The following is a 25630-nucleotide window of genomic DNA, read 5'->3' as shown; positions in this document are numbered from 1 at the left end:
ACAGATTCTACTTATTTTTGTCTATCCCGAGAATAGATCCTGTAGCCACAGGGTTATCTGACTTGTGCAATTCAACAAGATAGAGAGATACTTAAAAAAGGGTAATAAAGATAGACTCTCCGCCCTGGGCTCACATGCACTATGCTATCCAGACTGTCTATAGGATTATTAGCTGCTCAACTTTGACAGGCCTCAGTAAGATTCATAGATCCTTTACCTAGTGCGCTGCTTTACAATTTAATAGCGGCTCTTCCTATGTCAGCCTTGCATTAAGTAAGGACACAAGGAGATTGCATTGCAGCTTTACTGGCTTCACAGGAATAACTGAAATGTCAGGCCCAGAAGAATACGTCTAGGTATCTGGAATTTTTGAGCAATAATCCCAGATTCTCTATTTTTATAGAGAAACCCTTACTTTTTTTGAAGCAAATGTTATAGACTATTAATAAATTCATATAAAGTCCATAATGACTATGTTGTATGCTATGTGAGATTCCACAAGCTTTAGTTCTTAGAAACAAATGAAACCTCAGAGGATCCTATAAAAGTACATAGAAGGTAGGAAGGGTAATTGAAAATGTAAGGTAATTTCTCTTGATAATCATTGATAATAGCTAAATCTACAGATACAATGCATTTTATTTCTCTAAAAGATCAGAAATAGTAAACTTAAGTAAAAATAATTAGGGAAAATGCTATAATACTAAATTTGTACTTTTTGGACTTTGGAATATATTCTTGAAAAAATACAAATTGTTTTTGTTGTGTGTGTGTGTTTTTTTTGTTTTTGTTTTTAAGAAGGTAGTTTTCTGAGGTAATGCTTTACTATTTGGGCATAAGTTAAAAAATCTTATAGTAATGATTCTACAAGGAAGGCAATATGGAAACTTTAGGTTTACATAAATGAAAAGACAAATTAGAGTGTATAATTGCAAAGAAAAATGTCAGACTAAAGAATGCTTATGGGGTCAGCACAGTTACTATCATAGAATTAAGAGTTGATTAAAAGTAGAAAAATAATAAATGATTCAGGTGAATAACAGTAAGCATACAGAAGATAGAAATCTAAAATGGGGATCCTAGACTATTTTAGTTTTCCAGTGAAAAATGAAAAAAATAAATGACTGTTCTACATGCATAAAGTAATTCAAACTACATGCAAATCAGAAATGTTTGAATCCTTTTAGCTGGCTTAAGCCTTTTTCCTGAAATATATAAACAATATAGCATAAAATTTATCACCAGTTTTTTATATCCATGTAAATACATAAATCAATCTGGAGCTGGTCAAATATTTTTAAATTATCTAAAAATGTTTCTACATATAAAACATTTACTTGGGAGGGGGGAGTCCATGGTGGTAGACTTCCCAGCATCCATATAATCTTCGATGGCTATTTGTAGCCAGTCGAATGAAGTTCTTTTATCTCGATGTGTCTGAGGTAGGGATGCTCATATGTTCTAGCTCTGTCCAAGGCATCATGGATATTTTTTCATTCCTAATATAAGGACATAGGAAGGGATGACTTCTTGACCATTACGACACCTGCTGCTTGATTCTGGTTATTACCCTGAAACTATGGCAGATATTGGGCAACCATAAGGGAAACAGTCTTGGAAAAAATGATGAGAAAGTTAGAATAGGAAGAGGGAAAGATCTAGGTCTTTGCTCATATGATTGGGTTGCTGATTAAATTATGTCTGGGGTCATGCTAAACTTGGGAACTTCTGGGGAGAAAATAAAATTTCCTGGTGTTTTAGCTGTTTTTAAGTGGGATTTTCTGATTTTCTTCTGTTTAAAACATTGTCACGTATAAAAATAGATTTTAAGTGTAAAAGTCTGTCAATTAATTTCTTACTTATAAAGACAATTAGGAAAAATTACCTAAATTAAAAAACTATATATTGACATTTTTTATATAAAATGGCTTTATTTATATATAACCAATGTTTTGATTTGATAGAATTATTTAGTACATTCCTTTCTTTTTTAAAGATATTCTTTAAAGCCAAATAATAGCAAAGATGATTCTATGTAAAATTGCCTCTTCTCCTTGGATGTCCTCTGCTATCAAGATTTTTGGGGGAGGTCAGTGCTGGGCGAAGGTTGTTTGCTTGCTCTTTAATCCTTTCATTGACATTGTCTATATCCACACTTGAGCCTATTTCCCATCCATCTCAATAGGTCTCTGCTCCTTCTACCCCAGTGCTGCTGTTCTCGCAGATCAATAGGTTTGTATAAGAGAACAAAAGCTTTCCTCAAATCCACAGAGATTACTGCTAGTATATTGCCCATTTTACTGCTTCTTTAATATGGGAAAATTCATAATTAATATATCCAACCTAGTTTCCTTGATTATATTTTAGTAGGCATCATGTGGGAACATGCTTCTTTAATTTAATCAATTTTAGAGAATTGATGGCCTGTCTGTAGATGGGAGGAGGGATATCTATTACAAGGGCACATTTTCCCAAGAGGTCTCAGGATGACTCTGTGAAGCTGAGCATATTATTCCTTTTATTTACCTGTTCAGTTTCCTCATGCTACATAATAAAGATGGTATTGTTTGGAGAGATGTAAAACATGAGAAAGTACTTTGAGAGGTTTTTTGCTGTTCTAGGATAATGGCCCTATTAACTTTAGTTACTCCTGTTTTTATATTCAAGCTATTAGGAAATGGGGATTATTATAGTCTTTGTTAATACCATGCCGTATGTCATAACACTTTTCATTTTAATCTATTGCCGTTATTGTCGTAAGAAACACAAACTAGTCCTTTTCCTTCATCTATAATAGGCTGCACTTCTGTCATTTATACATATGAGGATTAAATTGGATGGCCACTTGAGAAAAGAAATGAACTAAGAAAATGAATTCCCTTACATTGTCACACCAAAAACAGTGATAGAATTAAAAAAACAAAACAAAAACAAAATGAGTACTTACCTAAACAGTACAACAATCTAGAAATTACGTTATTTATGCAATAAATAGAACATAATTTCATCTCTAAGCTAAAAGAAATGATTTACATACTCAGTCACAACTTGTATGTCTATCCCCATGAATATAATTGTTTTTTATTTGTTTCTTTATAACCACTATATTTAAAAATTGGTTTTAGCATAGATCCAAAATTCTTATTCAAAATACATAGCATCAAATGTATTTAAAAATTCCATTTTTCTTTGACAAAGATAAGGTGGTGTATATACTTATTAATGTAACACTCAAATCAGAAACTGGGAAAGCACCCCATAATCATATTTATGCAGTGGAAGATATAAATATTCACAATATGTGTGACTATAAATATCTTCTTTTATTTCAGAACAGAGTTTGGCAACAAAACTTTTATTGTAAACATCTGAAAAAACTCTTTATTTCAAGAGATTTTCATAATGGCATTATTGATAAAGGATTTAAAATCTGCATTTATTTAAATACCTATATTATAATATATTAGAGGTCTAGTGCATGAAAATTCATGCGCTCAGGGATGGGGGTAGGGGGTGGGTCCCTCAGCCTTGCCTGTGCCCTCTCGCAGTCTGAGGAATTGGGGCTAAGCTGGCAGGCAGACATCCCTCTGGCAGCCCCCAAGCCCTCAGGGGATGTCCAACTGACGGCTTAGGCTGCTCCTCATGGGGAGCGGGCCTAAGGTGCAGTCGGACATCCTTAGCGCTGCCGAGGAGGCAGGAGAGGCTTCCGCCACCACCGCTGTGCTTGCAGCCATCAGCCTGGCTTGTGGCTGAGTAGAGCTCCCCCTGTGGAAGCACACTGACCACCAGGGGGCAGCTCCTACATTGAGCGTCTGCCCCCTGGTGGTCGATCAGTGTGCATCATAGCAACCGGTTGTTCTGGTTGTTCTGACATTAGTGTCAATTTGCATATTACCCTTTTATTATATAGGATATTTTAACAAATATATATTATAAGATATTTAGTTCCTAGGTTGATGCTGAGTAGATCTGGAATGGGAGCTAATCAAGAACAGGTTTAGTATTTTAATGAGTACCACAGGACTGGAAATTAGTTGATTTTTGTTCCAGTTTTATGTCTGTTACTAAAGTCCTCTAGATATTGGCTGATCATATTTATTTGTTTTTGAATGGGTATAATTTTGAAAATCAATATGTTCTTATTGATTTTAGAGAGAGAGGAAAGAAGAGGGATAGATAGAAACATGGATGAGAGAGAAACATCATTGATCAACTGCCTCCTTCATGCCCCCTACTCGGGATCGAGCTTGCCACCTGGGCATGTGCCCTGACCAGGAATCAAACTGTGACCTTTTAGTTCCTAGGTTGATGCTGAACAGCTGAGTCACACTGGCTGGGTTAATCTCACCACATTTAAATAGAATTTATGTGAGGACTAAAGTTCCTTCAGGAGTTTTATATTAGCCTTTACATTTATTTTGTTCTCCTAATTAAAAAAAACAAAAGTTGCTTCAAGTTAGTGAGTTTATTTCCTCCCTCAAAAAATGTGGAATTGTTTTCATCTTCCCGAACTGAAAATCTGTACTGACTAAACAATAACTCCATATGTCTCTTTTATGCCAGCCCCTGGTAATCCCAACTCTACTTTCTGTCTCTATGAATTTGACTTCTATAGATATAGAAATTGGATTCATACATTTTTTTGTCCTTTTGTGTCTATCTTATTTCACTTAATATAATGTCTTTAGGATTCATCTGTGTTGTAGTTGGAAAATAACAATTCAATTTATTAACCTAACAATTTTAGAGATGTTTGACTTTTCTTTTTTAACAAGGTTATTAAAATTTCCTATTGATTTTATTATCAACTATCAAAAGTCCTGGTATTTTACTTTTATTAGCCATTTGCATATTCTTATATCTCTCTCTGCTTAGTTGATACCCAAGATGAAAGTCACTAAGTAATACCAAAACTTATGTCTGTATATTGTTTTATATTTTCATAATAATTTAATTGATTCCTACTAGTTTTCAGCCAATTAAATAGTAAATTTAATATCTCTTAGAGTTATACTTTATTTCAAGGATGCATGTTTTGTATATACAGAGGCCAAGGAATGTCAACATTGAGTAAATCACATTAACAGCTTTTGATCAAACTAAGCTTTTGGTAGGACCTACATTTTCAAATCTTTTTATCTCTACTATCTAATTATGTCTGAAAGACCTTTAACCATATTTTATAGACATTTTATTTACAATCTTAAATCAATAGTGAGACTAATTCAAAGGACCAAATTTAAATTTCATAGTGTATACAGAGTAAAGGGTTAAAAACTTGTATAAGCTCAGATTTGAAGTAATTAATTTAGTAATTGTCAGGGATGAATAAGTAGAGCATGAGAAAGAATATTCATTATGTGCATAAGGGAAGGCACTGGATTTCCAATTAACATTAAAGCAGCATCAGCATAAAATGAGCATTAATATTCCACAGGATAATTGGCATCCTTTGTGGTGTGAATTTTTCGTTTGTTTTTCTCCACTTTAGCCGTTCTCAAGAAGGTGCTATTATTCCTGGCTGACTACAAGGAATCAAGGTTTATGCTATGTTCCACTCCTTTTTCTACAGATAATCACAGGTTTTATTATGTACGTAATACAAATCATGCTGAAAACCTCCTATGGATTATCTTGTTTAATTTCAGCACAGTTTTATGAAATAATTAGCATTTTATTTTCATTTTGCCAATAGGATATTATATGGCTTTTATAAGGCCATTGGACAAGGGGTTGTGCCTCCATGTTTAACTTCTATGTCATAAACTCTTCTGTATCTCATACTTTGTATCACATTTTGCCATTTTCCAAACACTATTATGTACATTGTCTCAATACCAAAAAGCAACCCTATATAATAGTTATTATTGGGATTTCAGATGAGGGAACCAAGCAAGACTCAGAAAAATTAATTCATCAAATGGAAGTAATTCACTTCCCAACTAAACACACCTCTCTTTCTATTATTTAATGCCTCAAAAATTTTGTATAGCCAGTGGTTTGTGGTAGCTCCATGTGTGTTTCTTTTTTCTTTCTTTTTTTAGCAGTGGTACCAAAATTTATTTACATATTTATAATTAAATTTATTGGGGTGACATCGATTCACAAAACCTACAGGTTTCAAGTGTACAACTCAATGAAACTTCATCTGCATACTGCATTGTGCGCCCATGACCCCAAGCAAAGTCTTTTTCTGTACCTATTTCCCCCCTTTGCCCACCTCCACCTACGTGCCCCCCCCCCATCACCATTTCCCTCTGGCTATCACCACACTGTTGTGTGCATCTCTTTCTACATATATATATATTTTCTTAATCCCTTCACCTTCTCTCATCCAGCCCCTCAAACCCCTCTCCTCTGACAACTGTCACGTCTGTTCCATGTATCCATGTCACTGATTCTATTTTGTTCATCAGTTCAGCCAAGATGCTTTTAAATAGGCTCACATATCAAGGGGGCAGATAAAGATTTTACAATGGCAGGTTTTCTTGTAGATGCTTTAAGAAAAGGGAGATCTGGTGCCCAGAGTTAGGTAGAAGCCTGTCTAAAATTTAGTCAAGCCAAAGGGAAGATTAAGGCAGTCTCTGTCACAAGTCTGTTACTCCCCTTTTCTTTTTTGATTAGAATTCAAAGTTTGATGCTAGGTACATGGCAGACTTAGTAAATCAAACACACCCTAGCCTGTTTTGCCGGTAAGTATGCCATTGGAGTTAATTCTGGACAATGAGAAGTGAGTAGACATGAAGTATGTTAGCTCCAGAAAGGAAAGAGGCTTGGCCTCTTCTTAGCCTTCTTCATGCCCTGCTAGACGGAGTATAGATAAGACAGTAGGAGTTGGAACAGAGATCTTAATTTACAACATAGAAGCCACAGGTTGTGGATGGCAGAGTAAAATGATAGCAGGATCCTGAGTCCTGTTAAAAAAATAATATTTTTAATGGTAAAATCATGGCTCTCCTACATATATAAAAATTAGCATGTATTAATGATTTTATCTAAATCATTCATGAAGGAAACTGATAAGGTGTTAATCAGATCAGAGGAGAATTTGAAGAACAGAATATTTATAGATCCAGAATATTATAGTGAATGTGAAAATATAACCAAAACTGGGGGAGTGGAGCTTGTCTCTTGACACTGAATTCATTTGTATCTGTATAAAGAAGAATAATTTTGCATTGGTATTAATTATCTAAATTACCACAGTTGTAAAATAGCTTCCACAGATTTAGAATCAGCCAACTCTAAAGGGTGAACTATATATAGGTAGTGCTAAATTTTCCATTGAGAACATTTTTACCATTTTTTTATACATTCTCCTACTTTGTGCAGTGGCCAAATCTTAAGCTAAATGCTATTTACTGGTTATTAAATATATTCTGTCTTGAAATATCTCATTGAAGCTTTAAAAAAATATGTGAATGCAGTTAAAATTTCTATCCCTTCTTTACTCTCTCCCAATACAATTACTCTGAGGCATCCATAGAGACATTCTGCAAATATTTGCAGATCTATTATTTAGAGCCTAATTTGATATTATACTAGAAGAAAAAAAAATCCTGACCAGAAAGATCTACATATTAAACTCCATCTTCTGTGAAACAAGCTTATAAATGAATTTAGGCTCTTGCATTATTTAAAAATGGAAGATGCCAGCATAACTCCTCTCTGTCCAATGCTAACATTAACCACACTAGGGCTTTGAGCTTTGAACATTTCCATAAAAAGGAGATTTTTGGTATCTCTCCCTCATAGCAAAAGCCATTAGGGAACAGAGTTGGGAAGATGATCTTGACAATAAGCTCCCATTGCTTATTTTAAGTCTTGAATTATGTAGTAAAATTGAAGTCGTAACATTTTCAGAAACCAAATATACCTAAGATATGACATTTATTTGTGAAAATTGAGTAAAATGTACATGTAGATCATTGAGTATTTGTTCACCATTAAATTCATCCTACTATTTCATTAAACCTTTTCCCTGAGAAGCTAGCAGGAAGTTGAATTAATTTAGTTGTACTTTTTCTCATTCAGCCTGCATTAACTGATTCTATGATTATAGTGAATGCACAAGTAGAAATTGAGTACAAGAAATATTGTTAATTTTCCAGAAGTAACTTCAAAATTATTTTAATATATACTAAAGATATTAAGAGCAGCACTATTACTATATAACTTTCTGTGTATCAAGTAATTTGCAAAGGGTTAATGTAATATCTTACCATAAATACTCATGTATTCTTTTATTTATTCAAAAGTAGTCCATCATTTTCTGCATGCCCAAGCTTTGTTTTGATCATTAATCCTATACTAGAGGCCCGATGCACAAAATTCATGCGTGGGTAGGGTCCCTAGGCCTGGCCGGCAATCAGGGCCAATCTGTGGGACAACCGGTCGGGCGATCTGGGGCTTCCCCTGGCACCCACCTTGGCTGGCCTGGGGCCTGCAGACTGGGGGAAAGTCCTGCATTGTGCATCTGCCCCCTGGTGGTCAGTGCATGTCATAGCAACAGGTCGTTCCACCAGTCATTTTGCTGTTCTGTCGATTTGCATATTAGGCTTTTATTATGTAGGATAATAAAAGGCTAATATGCAAATTGTCCCCTTGGGAGTTTGACCGCTTGCTATGACGTGCAATGACCACCAGCAGGCGGAGCAGAATGAAGGAAGGCCCGGCCGGCAGCTGGGGCAAGGAAGGCCTTGATCAGCCTTGTTCACCAGCCAGGCCAAAGGACCCTATCCACGCACAAATTCCATGCACCAGGCCTCTAGTAGTACATAAATGAACCAATCTGAGAGTTCCCAAACTAATATAGCCAGGTTCGCTTTATGGGCTTGTGACCTGTGCCCCATATTCAGAACTCATTTCTTGGATTAATGCCCCCTGCTTTTACTACTTGAAATTTTAAATTTTATTTAAACTTGTGTTTTGTATGTGAAGACTGATGTGATAATAGAAAAAGAGCATGGCCCAAAGAGGTACATACAATAGGCATGTTTCCTTCCTGCATTTATGATGCCTCAGAACCACAGAATTCTGGTGAACCATTGATACATGGGAATTCAGTGGGATTCAAAGCAAATACAAGATAAGTAACATGTTCAACCCCTATTCAGAAAATGAATACAAAGAAGTAAAGAGAAAGATAGTCAAACCCATAGTTCCATTTTCTTTCAGTTCTTCCTTACTCATCAGTAAGGCAAAGGTAGAGATTATTGGTAGAATGCACATGTATCCAGAAGTCAAACAAAAGGTGGAATTGTGCACTATTTCCAACTGTTCTGGTTAGGGCGATATGCCTAAATTGTATAATTTCTGTGATTTTTACATAAGTTAAATTTTCCCACATCTTTAAGTGAATCACATAATACAAAGGTACGTGGTAAAATTCATTGCTAATACTTTTAAATTAAAATACTTTTTAAATTACAATTACATGAAATGGTAAATAAAAACACCATGGCAAGCTGAGAGAGAGAGACCATGGGGGTGGGGGTGGGGGAAGAATGCTTTATATTTTATACCTGTTTTTGAGCAAGGAGCCTCACATTTTCATTTGTAGCTTACTTTCTCATGGGGAAACAGACTGTGAACACACTGTTAATAAGACAGATATGGAAATGTTCTAACACAAGAAAGGAATAGATAGTGATGAAGGGAAGGGGTATTTCAGATAAGAATTTCAGAGAAGGGATTCCATCTGTTTGAGAAGGTGAAGTTAGAACAGAGACCTGAATAATGGAAAGGAGCCAGGCCTCATAATACCCATGGAAGGAGCACAAGGTTTCATTCCAGATCTTCTAAACTAGAATCTAACATTGAAGTGGAAAATCTAGGAAGAAGGGAGCAGCATAAGGAAAGTCCTAGATATGGGAAATAGCTTCATGAGTTCCAGAAATGCTAAAAAAAAAAAAATAGATCATAGATAGATAGATAGATAGATATAGATAGATATAGATATAGATATAGATATAGATATAGATATAGATATAGATATAGTCATTATGGCCTAAGTAGAGAGATATAGATAGACTGGTAAGAGAGGGGAGAGGAAGGGAGGTAGGGGAGAGAAAAGGGGTAGAGGGTAAGTTTCAAGTTCCATTTTTGAACAGGGAAGTGATATAATTGGATAAAAAATACTTTATATACCTAATTTTAGTTATGTTGAAATCGAGGACTGGAGGTTTAGTAGGTTTTTCAAAGGTTACATAGCTAATAAGCAAAAGAGCCAGGACTGAAGATTAATCTCACTCTAGCATCCATCACAGTTGTCCACTAGGCTCTACCCTGAATATAGACACTGCCTACTGTAGAAGAACAGTTAAGCAGATTATTTTATTCCAGCTATTCCTCAGTAAGGGAGAACATTCCTTACTGAGGAATGCCTCAAAGTAAAGGAAGAGGCCTGGTGTTCGATAGAGGCAGGGAAACGGTGTCCTGGGGAAGGATGGAGGCAGGCTTCATATTGGAATACCAGAGAGCAGGCTGGTCTTGTGTCAATAGCCTGTTTTTTAGGACACGAACTGGCTTGGGAATTTTTAACTGTCACTGCTTTCAAGGAGCACAAGGCTCAAGTTCATTTCAACATTGTTATTGCATGAACAATTTGGTCATAGTTCTTCAAACTATCTTCATTTTAATTGAGCTTGGTATGTTATCGGTACTATTTTATTTTATTTTTTAAAATCTTCACCCGAGGATATTTTTTTCATTGATTTTAGAGATAGTGGGAGAGAGAGGGAAAGGCAGGGAGACATATCAATGTGAGAGAAACACATCAATTGGTTGTCTCCTGCATACGCCCCAACCAGGGCCCGAGCCAGGGAGGAGCCTGCAACCGAGGGACATGCCCTTGACCAGAATCTAACCCGGGACCCTTTGGTCCCCAGGTTGACGCTCTATCCACTGAGCCAAACTGGCTAGGGCTCTGTACTATTTTTGTTTAAAGTGTCTTTATAAACATAACCTCTGGTTTAACATTGAAGCAGAAATTCACTTTATATCCCGATAGGTACAGGAATAGAATACTTTGTAATAGTGAAGCATGAGTCTGCCATTTGAAAAATGACACAATTCCATATTTCCTTGGAAGCCTCAACCAAGTGTTTGAGCCTTTTCTACTTAAAGCGTGGTCCTGAGTAGCTGGCTGCTTATTAGAAATGTAGAGTCTTAGGCTTCATTCCAGATCTACTAAATTAGAATCTACTTTTAACAAGCTCTCTGGGTGATTTGTATGCTTAAAATTTGAGAATGACTGCTTTGAGGATGTATAATACTGTATTCCTGAAACACATACAAAAGGATTCCTATTATGATATCTACTAAAGGCAGGAGAAATCGCCAAATGCCTTGAATATTTAAAAGAAATTTCAAAACAACCGTAGACTGTGGGAGTGGTTAACATGTTATCTAGTATTGTTGCTGATGTAATAATGTACTTGGTCATATTTCCTTTTCTCTGTGGTACATTAGGATGTGTCTAACAATAAAAGTATATTCAGTTAATTGACGTACATAATTTTCCCCAATTTGTAGATGAGGAAACTGATACAGTGAAAGGTACTAAATGAATGCATTCTTTCTAAAATGCGAATTATGTAGTCATAAGAGAATTGCTAAAAAAAAAATGCTACTTCCCAAAGAATGATAGTTTTGTAGAAAATGAGTAAAAAAAATCTCCATTTCTACCTAGTCAGATAAGTCAGCTCCATTCTTAGATTTGTCCCTAATTGGGAAATTGCAGTTTCTATTAAAAATGGACATAATAGTCATTTCTTATGGAAATATGCAAATACCATTTAGACAAAATTTTAAAATGCAGAATACTGTACAGGACAAAGAGCATGGGGAGATAAAATCCAAAAGAACTAATAGGACACAAATTAGGAGAAAAAACAATTTGACTATTATAGGTAAATCAAGCTGTCATGATTTTCAAATGGTAACTACTCTGTATATTCAGTGAATTTATTATTTATTTTCCTCTTTATTTTTTCCCCCATCACCATTTATCCCCCCTATACTCTCCTCCACCTCCATCCTCCCACTACACCCCTGCAATCACCACACTGTTGTCCCTGTTTATGAGTTCTCTCTCTCTCTCTCTCTCTCTCTCTCTCTCTCGCTCAATCCCCCTAAATCCCCTACCCCAGCTATTAGTCTGTTCTCAAAATAGAGACAGAGTCATAGAGAGAATTAAGTGAACTTGAAACATGGGATATATCAATACCAAATGCATCTGCAAATAGTGAGCCATGAAAGACAAACATCTCAGCACAGTCTAGAATGACAAATAGCCCTCAAAAATCTGTAGCACAAGGTTTCTACCTGGTTTGATACCTACTTAAAAAATGGAGATGTGTCTAATTTGGGACTTTGTGTGAATTCTTAGTGGATGTGTTGAGAATGAATGAACATATACTCTCTTTAGAGCTTCATATGATTTGCTATGAATAACAGTATAAACGAACCTCAGGAAATATATGGGAATTCTTACATAGTTTCTATTTCCTCATTACTCAGACATTGGTAATAAATCTTAATCTGTCAGACTAACAGAATATTCCTGGGTTCAACTTCCTCCATTTTCTGAAGACTTTGGAAGTAGATTCCTTTTATGTTTTGTGCTGCTGTGTCTCAACTTTGCTGGTGCTGGAAGAGTTTCTTATGTATCTACTTCTTGCATCAAGGTTTATTTACTTGAGATTCTGTCCTTTGTTTTTATAAAAATCATCCAAAGTTCAATCTTTAAAAATTGGTTTATAAAATTAATTTCTATGGGGAGAATTACTTTTCTCAAGTTTGATCTAGAATATTCAGATTGTCTGCTTTACTTATTAATCCTTAAAATGTTTTATGTTTAATATTTTAATTAGAGAATAAATTCCCAAACAATAATGCCATGAATTCAGATTTTCTCATGTTTAAAATCTACTACACACATGATCACAAAGACCCTGGAATGTGTTCATGTAAGTAAAATTGAACTGGACGAGTTTAGTAAAAAACCACAACATGAATACATTTGTATTTAAAAACTACACATATTCATGTGATAAATTTAGCCAGACTCCATGGTTATTTTGAGTTGAGATAATATTATGAATTGATGAGGTAATAGCTCACTTGTTATTCAGGGGGAAAAAACCCAAGATTTTTATTTGATTATATTTTTGGTGTATTTTCTTCAATTTATAACATTCTTTTGAAGGAGAAAGGATAGGAAAATGTTCAAAGTGTAAAATAGATCTGTAAAGACTTCTCTTTTTCTCTTGGACTTACTGAGTATGTATGTACAAGTAGCCAGGTCTAGATTTGCTTGTGTGAGCAAATAGTGAAGTAACTGTCTACATGCATGCTGTTTAAATCGTTAGTAAACAATTTGTAAGGGAGATCATTTATATAAACTAAAATTATTTGAAAATTTAAAAATGTAAATATCTTAACCTGTAAAAATAAATAAAACAGGTTTACTTTTACATTCTTGAAGTGAATACAAATCTCAGTCATAAAAATCCTAACCATTTGAATTGACTGTTTACTCATAGATATACATGATAATATTTATATGATAAGACTTTCACTTATAATAAACTTGACATAAAGCTCCTAAACATATCTCAGTCATTAATATTATACGTCTTTATTCCAGTGGAAAATGAAATAAACTATTCCCACTTAGATAGAGACAAAAGATAGTTATTTTGAACAAAGAGTCTGAAAAGAAATAAGATGGAGCTAATTTGAAAAATGATCATTTTATGATTTTGAACATTATCAAGAGCTAGGTTTGACAAATAAGTCAATTAAATTTGAAGGAAAAGTATAGAATTCAATAACAGAAAGGGGAAGTTCATTTGGGGGAAAAACATTGAATGTTTAATATATTACTGAAGTAGGTATAATGTGAAATTTTTCATGAAGGGTAATAACAAGAACTTAATAATAATAAGAAGATAATAATCCTTTTATTTAAGCAAGTGATATAATTGAAATATTACATATATTTTTAAAATTTAACCTTTACTCTGACAAGTTGAAACATGGAGGTAATGACTTATACAAACTCCAGTGTCATAAAATAAAATATTAATATAATGTCAGTTGTATATGCAAAGTTCTATTTAAGTAATATTTTAAATGAAACCAGAGTAACTACTAGATTTGTTGTTAAGTTAAAATTGCTTCAATTTTGCTTTTGAAGAAAAGCAAGAGGAAGGGAAATTAACAAATGAGGTACCATACTAGTTTTTTTAAACATCTGTTTATCTCATAAATTCTTTGCAATGGGAATTATTACACTAGTTAACGGAAAAGAAAACAGAAGTTCAGAGAGGCAGAGAACTTGGGAAAACCTAATTGGTGAAGGAGTTTCAAATTTCAGATGGAAATGTGATTTAAAAATTTATTTGCCCTATAAGATATTGCATTTAATCAATCAATACAAAAACACATGCTATTGTTCAGATGTCTGAAGTTGGGAAAGATTAACTGATAAGTGTTGACATCAATAAATAATACACCACTCTAAACTACAATTTATTGTCTGAACATGGTCCTGTCACATGCTTTGTTACTTTCTTTAAAAATTTGTTGCAAAATTTCACATTTGACCTTAACTATATTTTCTTCTACTTTTCCTGTCAGTCCATTTTGCAGCTTATCTCATTTAGTTTTAGAAAACAGAAATAAGAAAAATAATTACCATAGATAGCTATTATGGATGTTGTAAAAATTACATCATTCTCTGTTGCTGAAACACAAAACAATTCTGACTACTTTAAGCTAGAGGAAATATATTAAACTAGAGGCCTGGTGCACACATTTGTGCATGGATGGGGTCTGGTTGGCTGGCCGGCCCCACCCCTGATTGGGGTAGGGAGGCCGATCAGGGGCAGGGCTGGCCAGGGGGAGGTGCCGCAGGCAGTTGGCTGGCCCCACTCCTGGTAGAACTCCTGGTTGAATTCCCTGTTGAAGTCCTGGTCAAGGGGACAATTTGCATATTAGCCTTTTATTATATAGGATATCTCTAAAATGGACAGATTTACATTCTATATTGCTGGGAATAAACCCCCAAAGCCACTGTAGTCCAGTGGAATGTCACCAATGCTTCTGGGAATCTTTGAGGCAACTGCCCTTCTCCTTGGAATGGATTTCATGAGTTCTTTCTTTCTTTATTGAACTCAAGATTTAAGAATCATAGGTAGATGCTGCTGATTAGTGAAGCCTAAATCATTCACCTCAACAAGGGAGGCTGGAAAAAGTGACTGGCTTCTGATAGTGATTTCTACAGTTCACTAAGATTCCTAAAATGAAGTAAACCCTAAATATAGTAAAGGTATTCAAATGTGCTCTGTAACCAAACATTAGCCAATAGTATCTTATCAATCATCTAATATAATAATAGAGGAATATGCAAATTAGCCAGGACGCCATAACATCACGACCAATCTACAAGCGGCAGAGAGCTACAGGAGGGTGAGCAGTGAGCTACAAGTGGCAGAGAGCTACCAGCGGCGGTGGGCAGGGTGGCCAGCTGAGGCAAGTGGCAGCGAGCTACTCACGCACAGATTCATGTGCAGGGCTACTAGTGACATTATATAAAACATAAATTTATTTTTTATTCTTTATTGATTAAAGTATGTCTCCTTTTTTACCCATTAAACTCTCCCCAGAAAATGCCCTCACCCCTTCTAGTGTCTGTGTTCATTGGTTATGCTTATATGCATGCACACAGTCCTTCAGTTGATCTCTGACCCTCTTCCCGAACCCCGCCTTTCCTCTGAGGTTTGATGGTCTGTTCGATCTTCTCTGTCTCTGGATCTATTTTTGTTCATCAGTTTATATCATTCATTATATTCCACAAATGAGTGAGATCCTGTGATATTTATCTTTCTCTGACTGGCTTATATCGCTTAGCATAATGCTTTCCAGGTCCATCCATGCTGATGTGAATGCTAAGAGTTCCTTCTTTTTTATCACAGTGTAGTATTCCATTGTGCAGATGTACCACTGGTTTTTTAATCCACTCATCTGCTGATGGGCACTTAGGCTGTTTCCAAATCTTAGCTATGGTGAATTGTGCTGCTATGAACATAGGGATGCATATATCCTTTCTGATCGGTGTTTCTGATTTCTTAGGTTATATTCCTAGAAGTGGGATTACTGGGTCAAATGGGAGTTCCATTTTTAATTTTTTGAGGAAATTCCATACTGTTCTCCACAGTGGCTGCACCAGTCTGCATTCCCTCTAGCAGTGCATGAGGGTTCCTTTTTCTCCACATCCTCTCCAGCACTTGTCATTTGTTGATTTGTTGATGATAGCCATTCTGACAGGTGTGAGATAAAACATAAATTTATGTTTGTTTGTTTTTTATTCAGGAGGCTTACAAAATCAATAGAAAATCTACAAAAACATAGGGAAAATTATTTCAATTGTATTTTTATTGAGCCTTTTATATCTAAAATGGATCTTCAGATTCTTCTTGATTTGCAGTATTAAGACATTCACACTGTGTAGAGTAGGGTTTCCAAATGGTTATAGTGACTATGAAATTTATCATTTTTATCAAAACATTTTGAGAGTATACTGAGGTGCTAATAATAAGACAATAGTCTGCATCAAAGAACAGTTCTGGACAGCTGGTATATGAGATCATCCTGGGTGTGCACAGACACTATGCAATGGTTCATACTACAGAATCGCAGCTGACTGATCAACTGGAGAGCTGCTAACTTTCCTATGATCAGGAAAGAAGGGAATTAGGAGGCAATATTGGGCTATGTAATTCCAATACTGAACAAAAACTGTGATTTGTAATTATGAACAAAAGTTTAGAAATCTAGCACCAGGAAACCTCTTCTGCTGTCCCACATACCTCTCAGCACACAGACAAATTTGTTAAGTGGTTGTGTGAACACAAAGCTGGGCACCATATCTGCTGAAACTTCCTCTACTGAACCCTTCAGTGTTGCTGCTGAAAATCCCCAAACTCCACAACCTTTACCTGCAATAGAAAACAGAAAAAAGCAGCAAGAAGAAAGCTCTAATCTCTCTCAGAAATAGATTTACTTTAGATTTTAATTTGCTTATGGGAAATGTAGTTTTTAACGTTTCAGCTCCATTAATATCAGCAAGCTCCCAGAAGGACATTAATATTAAAACAGCGGCCAAGTCCATCTGCCATACTAACCTCAATGTTCAACTAATGTCCTTTCTCTTTACTCTGTTACACTCACATGCAGAGCTCCAACTTGGGCTAAATTCAGCTATTTGAAAGAACCCGTGCTACTGAACAAGGAGAAAGAAAACTCATGGGACTTTTTTCACTTAAAAATCCTGAACTTCAAATTGGAATGTGATACTACCCCTATTCTACTACACTTTGATGGTCATTGAACTCCTTTGTTCTCCTAGATGAATAATTCATGATTTGGTTTCTGTTCTAATTATCCTCTCCAATTCCTTCTCTTCCTTCACTCTCAGTTAATGACCTTACTTTTTATTTTCCTGAGAGATATAAGAATCAAAAGAGATGTTCCACAATATATATCTACTCAACAACATTCACATATGCCCTGTCATCCTCCTGTTGCTATGGATAAACTTTTTATGCTCCCAAGTCTGAACTTTTTCTCTTTAATTAATCCCACCACTTCCTAACATACTTACGAATATTGTGCTAACAGTTAGTTATACTATCTCCTAAATAATTATTTTTTAATTCAATCATTCCCATAAGCATTAAAACAGTTTATAATTTTCTATTATAGAAAAATCCTCATGACAACAACTTTTTTTGTTTGTTACTTTTCACGGTAAAACTTTTGAAAAGTTTTTCTATACCCGTAGTCTCCAATCAGACTGGCCTTATCATACTTCATTGGAACTGCTTTTGTCAATGTTTCTCTAATGATCTTTTTAAGTTTCTGAACACAGTGGAAAACTCATTTCCCCCCTTTCTGAAGGAATCATGGACAATGTTTGTTACTTCCTACTTCTTGAAACACATTCTTCACTTGGCTTCAAGCATATAACAATTATCTTCTACTTTACATGCTGCTCTTCTCCAGTATTCTTTGCTCACTCCTCTCATTTCCCCAATTTCTGAACATTGGAATAACTTGAGATCCACTTTTCTCTATCTCATCCAGTCCCTTAATAACTTATTCTATTTCTTACATTTAAATAACACATATAACTGATGAATTCCTTATTTATAATTCCCGCTCTGAAATCCTGATTAATATTGCAAGAACAAATTTATCTCTTTCTAAGAAATTGAATAAGCATTTAAATGTGTAAAGTCGAATATAGAACTTGTTAGAAAATGTACTTTCTAACAAAATTTCTTTTTTAACATAAAATTTCCTTTCTAACATAAAATTTCCTTTCTAACATAAAATATCCTTTCTAATGTAAATTTTCTTGTGAGAAAATTTCCTGCTCCTCCTGCAATCTTCTCCATCACAGAAATGGAAGCCCTTTTATTCTTAGTTGTTTAAATGAAAAATCTTGAAGTCATCTTTAACTCCATGCTTGCTTTCCCATTTCACATTAAATTTTTCAACAAATCTCTTTGCTTTGCCTTCAAAATTATATACAGAATTATAGCATTTCTTTCTACTCCCCTAATACTAACATCATCACCACCTACCAATTATTTACTAACTGTTCTCCCTTCCTCCAGATTTTATTCCATTTTAACACCTATTCTCCATATGTACACTAATACAGTTTTTCTAAAAGAATCAAATATATCATGTCATTCCTTTGCTCGTTTCTCTTTGTCTCTCTGGTACCTGGCACACTGTTTTGCTTTGATTGTTTTTTGTTATACAAATTAAGGCAAGTGTCACATTCATCTTCAGGATGCTTCATGGTCTAAAATAGCTACTGTTGCTCTAATCATCACTTACAGATGCTAGACTTAAAAAAAAACACAAGAAGAAAGGAATGACATAAAGGCCTTTGCACAATTACTGTTCTTATTTAAAGGGACTTTCCCAAAAATTTAACAGAAAAGCATCCACTTTCATATTCCAGTAATTGGTCACTCCTTCTATCAATAAACAGCTTAGATATTCCCTCCATTTGAATCTGGGAAGACTTGGGAATACAGCAGAAATATTTTGAAAGTTCTAAACCTAGCTTATAAATGGCAATATAATGTCATTCTGTGTCCTTTTGCTCTCGTAACCCAGTTACCATGCTGTGGGAAGCCCAGCACTGAAAGGCCATGGGTAGATGATCTGGCAAATACCCTTGCTGATGTCTCAGCTGAAAGCCAGCATTAAACAGCAGACATGGGAGTGAACCGCTCCAGATAATAATAGCCTCCAGCTGCTGGGTCTTCCTAGATGAGGCACCAGGTCACATAGAACAGAGACAGGACCCCTTCATTGTGCCTTATTCTAATTAATGGCTCTCAGAATCCTTGAGCCCAATAAAATGGTTCCATGGCACCAACTTTTGGAATGCTTTGTGACTAAGCAATAGGCAACTGGAACATGTGTATGACATTAGTATTTGGGCTTTCAAATATAATCAAGGTTTTGTTACTAATTGCTCAACTAACATTCAGCCACAATTCCCTTTATCTTTTTGTACTTTCTAAAACATGGATAGAAGTTTAGCTTTTTAATAATAGCTGCATGGATGGTAGAAGTATTAAGACCTCTCATATTAGAATTTAATTATTTTATCCTCATACTTTTTGCCTAGGCAGAGAATTGCCTCTTGAAAATTACTTTTTGGCAGTATTCCAGTGCTTTGCTCTGTAATAGCCATTAGTATTGCAGATCTCGAATTTGATCCACCTCATTCTGAATAGTTTGATGAAACTTCGATTTTTGTCTTCTCTGGAAGATTTTTGAATGTTTTCTTTATATCCTCAGTGCTACAAAATTCCATCATATTCTGTCTCAGCATGAAACATTTTTTAATTCATCAAACCAAGCATTCAGCAGAGATTGTTAATCTTGAAAACATGTTGCTTTTGGTTCTGTGGAATGATATTGTACTTCTTTGGTAATTTTCTCCCACTATTTTACTTGTTTTCTTTTCCCTCCAAAGCTCCTATTATTAAAATGTTGGGATGCTTAGATTAATCCTCTGGTTTCTTTTTCTCTGTTTGTTTTTCATCAACTTTCTGAAATGTATTCTCGATTTTAATTTCCGAATGTTCTTTTCCTCTGTGTTCTTTGTACTTGAAAAGTAAAATATGTATTTTCTTTCATTCCTTTTGTGGTTCTCTCCTTTCAGGGTATGTTTTTTCTTTGAATTGGTCATAATTTTGGCAATGTTTTCATATGTAAGGTTTAGGCTATTAAAGTCAAAGCACCAACTACACAGTGTAAATGGGTTTTGTAGGAAATGTTTTAATTTTTTTGGAATTTCAAATAACCTTGATATATTATTAACAAAGCAGGAGCTTATGCCTTCATTGAAATAGCTCTAAGTTCTCTCACCTCCATAATTATGAAATCTTTTTCAGAAATCATTTGAAGTTTATCACTATGAAAACATCATAGTTGCCAGGTTTTTCTTATAAGAGGTGAAGGAGACTGAGGAGCCTAAATGGCAATGTTCTCTTTATAGCTGTCCCTCAATTATTCTCATGGATTTTGCTTCACTTCCATTCTCCACTGTGTGCTCTTAATGCTTCTGCATCAGAATTCTCTTTAAAACTTCTCTTAGAGCCCTAACCAGTTTGGCTCAGTGGATAGAGCGTCGGCCTGCGGACTGAAGGGTCCCAGGTTTGATTCCAGCAAGGGCATGTACCTGGGTTGCGGACACATCCCTAGTAGGGGGTGTGCAGGAGGCAGCTGATCGATGTTTCTCTCTCATCGATGTTTCTAACTCTCTATCCCTCTTCCTTCCTCTCTGCAAAAAAATCAATAAAATATATTAAAAAAAAACTTCTCTTAGAAAAATGATTCCTGCTTTCACTATTGCTTTCTCCTCTGTGTATTCTTTTTTCTTTTTAGATTATGCACCAAAACAATCTCATCCATTTCATTCTTCCCCAATTACTTTCAGTTATATTACCTGAAAATATCCTCATTTCTATTCCATCAACAGGGTTCACAGGGGAAGGGTTATGCTATGCCTGTGCTCAATCCTACCTTCTAGGCAAGGGTCCATATCTGTTATGTTTGTTGTTGTTACTCTAATGTCAGTAGGAGTAGATTTCTGTAAGAACAAGTGTACTTCTCACAGCAGTTTCTGTAGATGGTGACATGGAGATACTGCTGTCAGCCTTCCTTCCTTCCTTCCTTCCTTCCTTCCTTCCTTCCTTCCTTCCTTCCTTCCTTCCTTCCTTCCTTCCTTCCTTCCCTTCTTCTTCTTCTTCTTCTTCTTCTTCTTCTTCTTCTTCTTCTTCTTCTTCTTCTTCTTCTTCTCCTCCTCCTCCTCCTCCTCCTCCTCCTCCTCCTCCTCCTCCTCCTCCTTCTTCTTCTTGTGGCAAATATAGGCTATGGTATTAGCATAGAGTATGTGCTTTACTCGGAATCCTGTAGGCAATAGATTGAATATTGAAAATACATATGTGACAAAATTAAAACACAAGTTTTGTGTTTCAGGACGATTATTTTGGGAACTCTCAACAAAACTGGAGAGAGAGGTTTTCCCATACTGTTAAGATAGTGTAGCCATTGTCAGAATGGAGAAATGGTACAATTGCAACAGCTAATGAAGAAATCATATTGACAGAACATATCAGTTCCAAACCAAGGATTTGAACCATGATAAGAAATTTGGTGTAGTAATTTACAGATGTAATGAGAAGGAAAATAATAAATTTAATTTTGATATGGTACACTTATGAATTTGTAAGTCTATTGATTTTTAGGCATATAGCAAGCTACTGGAGTAATGTATTAACAGAATTAAGAAAATATGAATGTTCTATTGATATATATTATGGAATATCTACAAAGAATTGAAAGTCAATGCTTTCAGAAATAATACTTTCAAGGGAGTAGAGAGGTAGAGCTTGGAATAAAATATAAAAGACGAGAAAGAGACTCTTTGAGGTTACCTTTATTTTGGGAGCTGGAGAAGATAGAAGCACCAAAGACAAGAAGTAGTTTCATAAGAGGCAGTGGAGGATCTAGAAGGTAATAGTAACCTGGAAGTTAAGGGAGGAGAAAGGTTCAAGAATCAAGGCCAGTAGTGATTCAACAACTACAGTGGCAACCAAGGAAGAATACATTTAAAGAGGTCATTGGATGTTATTACCAAGAATCTATTAACTTCTGGCATTACATGGTAAAGATGGACAGAAGGCTGGACAGAACTGTGTATTTGACTCTTTGAATATCAATCCTGTAAAACAGGGAGAGGCTACATTACATATTTTGTATAGGAAATAGGAAGAACAAAAAAAATTGCCAGGAGTTATTGAGGAATAATTTATTAAAGTTTTTCTGCATATTACAAATTGAGTAAAATCTAGACATGATGCCTTATGGGTATTGCATTTCAGTAAAGTCTATAAAGTTCATAGAGTGATTAAGGCATCAGATGATACCCAAACAGTTAAACTTCTTGATTTTTGTAATTGAGCACTAAAGCAATGTGGCAGTTGAATATTGCCTTCTTCTGAGAATAGCAAAGGTTGGTGAAGGGACTGGACCAGAACACCCTACATTGTCTTGTCTGGCCCCATCATTAAATAACCCATCCTCATGTCAGAGGGTGTATCACTCAGGCATCACTCTCTCCACTCGCATTGTACTGTTTATTCAGCTGCTGACTTTTTTCCATTAAAGTCATTGTTGTCCGAATCACTATCTATTTTGTTCAGCACGTTCATAGTATCTGTCACTTAGGAAATTAACATAATCATAAAATTAGTATTGATGAGGAAAATAAGACATTTTTTTGGGGGGGGGAGACCAGCAGCCTGACTCTGTACCTAGTTAATTAGTATTCTTAATGCACATTCCTGTTAGCCTATCGTCTAGTCCAGCCGTGGGCAAACTACAGCCCGCGGGCCGGATCCGGCCCGTTTGAAATGAATAAAACTAAAAAAAAAAAAAAAGACCGTACCCTTTTATGTAATGATGTTGGGGTTATCAGCGCTGGTGCCAGGTCAGGCCTTTAGGTGTGGTCTCACGGCCCCCATCCCAACACATGGGGCTTTTTGCAAAGCCTGCCAAAGGTCCAGAAGTCTGATCCAAATATGGGGGACAAATAAACCAAAGGGTATAAAGAGAAAACTTCCTCCATATTGGTTTGCTCAGGATTTGGAAACTAGTACCCTGAGTCATGGTACTAGTATATCTGGAATTACGTGGGTTTTTCCTGTATCTCTGAGTACTCCTGTATGTATATTTTCCAGTCACCTGGTAAATTCTGTAACAGTATAGTCTGATGACTTGAAAGACATAACTTTCTAAGTTGCTAAAGCTTACAGACATTTCATGAATTTTTTCTGGTGTGCTGGTGAGTTTATGAGAAATAGGGAAAATCATAGCCTCATTTTTAATACAAACGTTATTTATTTTTAAGATTTTTATTAATATCTGCAACTTGGACATAAAGACTGTCAGGTAATATTATCTATTATTCAGCCTGGCTTAAGAAGAGAAGAGAATATGCATGTTTGTCTATAAAATGGGATTTAAGACCATTTGACAGATGGCCCCTAAATATCACTCCATAACAAAAGCCCCAATCACTGAAATATCATCAATGTAGGTAAACTACAATATTTTCATAGCAAAAGAAGTGTCTTGTAATCCTTTATGAGTCTCTGCTGTGTCATTTGTGAAATGAAGATAATGCTATTGCTTGCCATTTATTTCACCGAGTTACATGGATAAAATGAGATAATTCTTATGAAAGTGATTTGTAAATCTTAATGTATTATATAAATTTAATTTAATATATAAAATTTGTGACTATAGCCCTTGGAGACACAATTATCTATTAAAAGTTATCATATCTTAATGTGAAACTGGTTCATGTTTATGGACTATTAAAAAACAAACAAACAAACAAAAACTAGACTTAATGAGACCAGAGTTAACAGTCTGAGCTCCAAGGCTAATGGGCAGCCAAGGTGAGGGGAGGGAGTGTGTTCCCAGAGAGCAAGCACAAAATTCAAAAGGCATTAATGAAAAAGGATGTTAAAGCAGTTTTCCCAGAAACACATCGGTGATCAAGTTTTTAGTGCTTCTTGAAAAAAAAAACTGAAATTTTAAAAAGGATAATACAGTGAGTGTTTAATAAGATAAGTTTATTTAAAGCAAATAAATAAAGATTGTGTTCTTTTCACTTTCTTTGGGGGTGGTATTATCTAATGTATTATTTTCTAACACTCTTAATTTTTTTGCCTGCTTTATCATGGTATGATGTAGATACAAAAAACAACAACACATTTTTAATTGTACACTTTGATGGCTTTTTACAGTTTTATATAGTAGTGTGCCTATTGCCAGCACAATTTGATGTAGAATATTTTTATTTCCCCAAAAAGACTCCCTTGTACCTTTTTGTAGACAATCCCCTCCTACCACACCCTGCCTTTGGCAACCATTGATCTGCTTCCAGTCATTATAGTTTTGCCTTTGCCAACTGTCATATAAAGGGAACCATACAATACTTTGTCTTTTATATCTTCTTTCACTTAGCCTAATGTTCTTGAAATTCATCCATATTTTTGCATGGGTTGCTGGTTTGCTCCTTTCTGTTGCTGACTAGTATGTCATTGTACCAATATACTTCATTTTGTTTACCCATTCATCAGTTGATAATCATTTGGGTTGTTTTCAGGTTTGAGTTATAATGAATAAAGTTGCTATTAAGTTTTAAGTACAAGTCTTCGAGTAAGCATGTGTTTTCATTTCTCATGAGTAAATCTGTAGGGTTGGGATTGTTGGATTATATCCTAAGTGTATGTTAACTTATTTTCATCAGCAATATTTGAGAGTTCCTTCTACTTTACAACCTTTCCAACACTTGGTATCATCAGTCTTACTAATTTTAGACATTCCGGTGAGCATGTAGTGGTACATCTGTGGAGCTTTAATTTGCAGTTCCCGAACCACTAATGATAGTGAGCATCTTTATATGCGTTTCTTTGATGAAGGATCTTTTTAAGTCTTTTGCCTACGTTTAAATTGGATTGTCTCTTTTCTTGTATTTTAGTTAAAAATTTCTCAACATATCTAGATGCAACTATTTTATGAGATAGATATTTTCTAAATATTTCCTACATGTTTGTATCTGGCATTTTCATTTTCTTAGGAGCATTTTTGAATAGAAAAAGTTTATAATTTTGATTGAGTCAATTTATCTATTTTGTATGTGTGTGTGTGACCTAACAACTATTTGCCTAATCCAAGGTCATACAGAATTTTTTAGTGATTTCTTCTAGAAGTTTTATAATTTAAACACTTGCATTTAGGTTTATGATGCATATAATATTCATGTTATGTATGCTGTAAAAACTTAGATCCCCTTTTAAAAATATAAATATCTAACTTTTATCATTTGTTGAAAAAACTATTAATAACTTATTGAATTACCCTGGCATATTTGTCATAAACTAATTGACCATGTATGTGTAGTTCTATTTGTAGACATTGTCTTCTGTTCTGTTGGTCAGCGTGTTCTCTTACT

General features: G+C 35.1%; 1 pseudogene; it reads right to left on the bottom strand.

Annotated features, from left to right (window-relative positions):
* LOC102419623 overlaps positions 1–18880 on the bottom strand; it is a 79496-nt pseudogene extending 60616 nt beyond the window's left edge.
* Between the last annotated feature and the right edge of the window lie 6750 nt (positions 18881–25630).

The sequence above is a fragment of the Myotis lucifugus genome, unplaced genomic scaffold (assembly GCF_000147115.1).
Source record: "Myotis lucifugus unplaced genomic scaffold, Myoluc2.0 scaffold_159, whole genome shotgun sequence".
In the NCBI taxonomy this organism is placed as follows: domain Eukaryota; kingdom Metazoa; phylum Chordata; class Mammalia; order Chiroptera; family Vespertilionidae; genus Myotis; species Myotis lucifugus.
This window is presented reverse-complemented; position numbering and strand designations above follow the sequence as displayed.